Raw genomic sequence first — 5,178 nt, 5'->3', positions numbered from 1 at the left:
AATAATTATTGACTAACAACAATTAGTCAAATTTCCAATTGTTTTTTACCTGAAGACTCTGCAGATTTGAGTACAAAAACTATACTAGGAAAAAGCCAGACAACAGAGATCACAGATCCACTCAAGGTGTTCGATTCCTTCTTTGAGTGTGTTAAACCTATATCCAACTAGAGAATTTTCCATCTGGTTTTAGTGTTGTACTTGTTGTCATTTTGTCACTGCTACATGGCTGCTCTATTGACTCTGTCGACACCTTGTGTGAGAGGATCAATGATTTCTTCATTGCATTGACAGCAGGATTTTCATTCCTCTTTGCTGCTGATGTGCTTGACATTGTCGGCAACGTTGTTCCTGACGAGTTCCTGGTATCCTCGAGGAAGGCTATGACGGCGTTGCAGTCCATCAAGATCAAGAAAGCACCTGGGCCAGACGGAGTCCCTAACGTCGTCTTAAAGGAGTTTGCATTTGAGTTGGGTCCTGTGATTAGTGAAATTTGTATTGCCTTCTTACAAGAAGGTATTCTTCCTTCACTACTGAAACAAACATGCATGTGGCCCTTTCCCAAATAAAATCCTGCTTGCTCTATTGCGAACAATGTTAGGCCTGTATGACTAACAAGTCAGGAGGCAAAGGTAATGGAGGGCTTCACTGTAGTTAGATTATTACCCAGCATAATTGACAAGCTGGATGTTAAACAGTTTGCTGTTTCGGGTAAATCTACGGTACACGCTATTGTATATCTGCTCCATTTGGCGGTCCAAGCCCTTGACAGAGGCAATTGCTTGTTAAGGTTTTTTTTAAAACCCATTTTCGAAAAGGATTTGATGTTTTACTCAGTAATGTCTAAGTTTAATCTGCATGCTTGCTTGGTTAGATAGGTTTCAGCTCTTCTCCGGGGTAGGTCCCAGTGTGTTGCTATAGCAAGATCATCGTCATCTTCTGGGTTCTTAAATGGTTGCATCCCTCAAGGGATTAAACTTGGCCTTATCCTGTTAGCTATCATGGTTGACAACCTAATTCCATCTTGGGACCCTAGGGCCAAGTTTGTTGACGATTTGACAGCGCTTGAAATTGTGCCACGTAATTCTCCATCGTTATTGAGACATATAGCGAATGAGATCAATAATTTTGCTTTGAGTAACAACATGAAACTCAATCCGGGTAAATGCAAAGAAATGCGCATCAGTTTCATTATGATAGTTGCGAGTGGCAGCCTATTGCAGTCGGAAGCACGTGTATTGAAGCAGGTCAGTCCTTTAAGCTACTTGGCGTTTATATCACTGCGGATCTTTCTTGGTCAATTCATTTTGATTATGTAATGAAGAAAGCTGGCAGACGTCTCTTATGCGCCTAGAAAGTGAAAAGGCTGTGGTGTTCCTGAGGGAGATGTTATTCAGGTATATTGCTCCTTAGTGCGTTCTATTATGGAATATGCCTCGGTTTTTTTTCTCTAGCCCCCCTCAGTACCTTTCGTATGCATTTGACAAAGTTCAAAAACGTGCTTTAGCTATAATATGTCCAGAGTTAGATTATGAGGATGCGCTGGCACAGCCTGGTTTGTGTTCACTGGAGTCTTGTCGTGTTGAAGCTTGTGTACGGTTCATCCACAATATCTAGCTGGGGAATCCCTTGTACCCCTTAATGACAAGCATGGTTGCCCCCTGCCCTCTTGTAGATCTGCCAAGCACGCTGACCCGGTGGCAGTTAATACAGACCGATTTCGCAATTTTGTGACTGTTAAATATAGCTCTTGAATATATGATATGATTTGTTATATTGATATCATTTATATGTATTGTATTTATATTATTTTTGCTGACAAACCTGTAATTCAGCCAATAGGCTGCGAGAGGTGTGAATAAGCAAATCATGTCATATCACATCATAACATCACAGGTAGTAAACTATTAGAAATACAGTTCACTTTGATATGGCTTGATGGGCGAAAGATATAGTTGTTGTTGAAGTCCATTCCTCGTCGCTTTCAGGATTCCAAATGTTAAATTTTCACCACCTGTCTTGTTTATTCAATTGACGTTCCACTCTTGAGCTCCATAAAGGCATATTTTGTTTAAAGGTCCACTAAAACAATGACTTCAACGCCATTGCAGTCTACTGTGTCCACTGGGTAAAATCTACGCATTTCTACTACCTCCTGAGACCTATTTAAAAATATGCACCGAAGACTCTACAAGCAAAGACAATACTTAGCAGGGGATTGACAGGAAAGACCTATTGCACAACTTTTCCATTTTTCCAGTATGGAAAAAAATAAAAATAAGACGGAGAAATTCCACTGGTTATTGCGGACCATTCTGCACTTTTCGTCTATTGCCTTCTTAATCTCAGGCCATGCATTGGTGTTGTCTTGGGCAAATCGTCTTTCTGTTTCCTCTTGAACAGCTGCAAGCCGGTTGGGATCCAGTCAGGACAGCTTTTCCGCCTTTTCCCCGACACGTCTGTCCTTTGCTTCTTCTCTCCCAAACACCAGTTCAAACAATTTGAGAGCAAATCGTTTCAGCAAGTTTGTTTTGATTAGCTCCAATTTCTCTTTCTTAACATAGACATCTCGGCTGGGAGACCCGATGAAGACACCATTTGGAGGTGTTCCAATCGGATTTTCATGTGAAACATTCATATGCTTCAGCGACGTTGGTGTAGTGCTTGTATCTTTGGCATGGTCTGGCAGTTCCTTTGAGCACTCGTCAGGTGTCACACTTGGTGCAGGGGGCATAAAGAGAGGTTTTCTGGCTGGGTCTGGTGCTGCTTTTACCAATGGTGTAAGGACAGGGGACAGTTTTTCTGGTTCTGGTGTTGCCTTGTAAAGCTTTGATTCATGCTTTACAGCTCACAAAATTCCTTACAAGTGTGGTCATGTTCTTGATGTTGTCGGCTATCAGTGACATGTGACACTGGAGGTTTTTCATTCTCTCTTCCAGATCAATACCTGGAAAATTAGAAAAAAAACGGATATCATGTACAGCCACTTGCACTGAATTCCACTCAAACAATGAGCCCGCTAGGGCGAGTCAACAAACAACATGTAGTAGTACTGCGTGATACTACACACCAAAACGTCTAATAAGCTGCTGTTATCCAACTTTTTTCACTGAATTTTAAGCAAATGAATTGTAAACAAACGAGAATGTATAACAGATTTGAGCGTGTGGGGCAATGTCAGTAACTACTAAACTAGTTGGAATGGAGTGAGTGAGAGCCGTCGAGTCCACACTTCTAAAGCTCATTCCTGACTATGTCATCCATGAGCTGTGTTTTGTCCAGGGTTAAGGCCAAGAATACGAACAAAAATATAAAACAAAAGTGCGGTCATGTCCTTGATGTTGTCGGCCATCAGTGACATGTGACACTGGAGGTTTTTCATTCTCTCTTCCAGATCAATACCTGGAAAATTAGAAAAAACCGATATCATGTAAAGCTCCTTGCACTGAATTCCACTCAAACAACTGCAGAAGGATACTACTTACCGACTCTAATTCCCAATGAAAGTCAGTTTATTTAACTATAACTACAGGGTCACAAATTTTGGCACCATAACTGTGGTCTGAACAGTCAAGCATGAAACCCGGTTAATGTAAAAAAATGTCGTTGATTCCACAACCATGTGGTCCTTGAACTTGCTGAAGTCTTAGCTTCTTTGGGATAGTAGGTGAAGCATAAACTTGAATACTCCGGTGACGTCATCCTCGGATGTAGGCGGGAAATTCGAAGGTTTCCGAGCTGCCCCCCCTCCCTCTGTTCCTGAGGAGGTTGGTCCAGATGAGGGACAATGTAGCGGCCTCCGTCCTTGTTGAGTGAAGGGCATAGAGTCCGAATGTGGATGGCTTCCTTCACACCTCTTTCAAACCACCTCGGTTCAACCTCCAAAATCTCGGCGTTAGCAATATCGATGACTGGAGCCATGACTTGGAGTTTGTCCAGTTTGTCCTTAGGCCTGACCAGTAGTTGCCCTAAGGTATTAGATGGTTTGAAGTAGACTGGGATGCTGTAGCCTTTCAAGATTCTTCTCAGTTCTTCAGAGAACCCACGAATATACGGCATGACGACCGGGTTTTTCTTCTTGCTGGTGCCGGATGATGGTAGTGTCGCGGCTTGACTTGAAGGCTGTTGTTCCTCAGCGGGCTGTTTAGGGTCTTTCAGAAGCCAACTAGGGTAACCATTGTAGCTCAGAGCAGTCCTGACATGATCAATCTCCCCCTCTCTGTCCTTGCGCGATGGGCCAGGGTCCTAACCACTCCCCTCTTATGTTCCAAGGGGTGGTTACCCTCAAAGTTGAGGTACTGGTCTGTGGGCGTGGCATTTCTGTAGACTCTCGTCTTTATGGTACCATCGTCATTGATCACAGACCACGTGTCCAGGAACGCAAGGGCTCTCTCCGTGTTGTTGTCTTTGGAGTGGGTCTCTAATTCTCCCTCGGTGGTCCACTTGATGTCATCATCTATGCTGTTGAGATGGTCTGTGAACTCTTGGGCGTAGGCCTTCTTTAGTTTTGTATGGGTGTCGTCAACGTACCGCCGCCACCAGGTAGAGGGGTGCGCGGCGGTCGCGATGGCCTTCTGTTCAAAGTCCTTCATGTACAGATTACACACAATGGGGGAAACTGGGGACCTTCGAATTTCCTTGCTACTTCCGAGGATGACGTCACCAACAACACCAGTCATGTGACCAAGAGCTCAGGAGAGCTTGAAAGCTTATGAAAAGTAAGTCCACAAAGTATCCGGAGTATTCAAGTTTATACTTCGCCTACTATCATATTCCCGGATAGATGAACCTTCACAGTACTCTTCTTTGGGATGCTTTACTCAATTATTAAACAATTTTTAAACAAAGAAAAAAAGTACTTCTTTTGCAGTTGTGTGACAAGTGTTGGCGCTACTCACAATCCACCAAATTCGTTTAAAAGAGGAAAGAAGAACCTGGATAACCATTTGGCATTTCAATCAATTTTAAGGCCAAAACAAATTGCAGAAACTTTCAAATCTGGTACATATCACCTGAAAGTTTCAGTTTCTCTAGTACTGATTTCATTGTTAGGTGACCTTTTAAATCAAAGGCCTTATTTGCATTTTTCATTTTTGAATCTGCAAGAATCACAATATTGATAGTCGTCCTCAAAGGTTAAATACATATTAGATTGGATTTGCTGGTGATCATTCAGAA

Source organism: Montipora foliosa, chromosome 9 (assembly GCF_036669935.1).
Source record: "Montipora foliosa isolate CH-2021 chromosome 9, ASM3666993v2, whole genome shotgun sequence".
NCBI lineage: Eukaryota > Metazoa > Cnidaria > Anthozoa > Scleractinia > Acroporidae > Montipora > Montipora foliosa.
Note: the sequence above shows the minus strand (reverse complement) of the source record.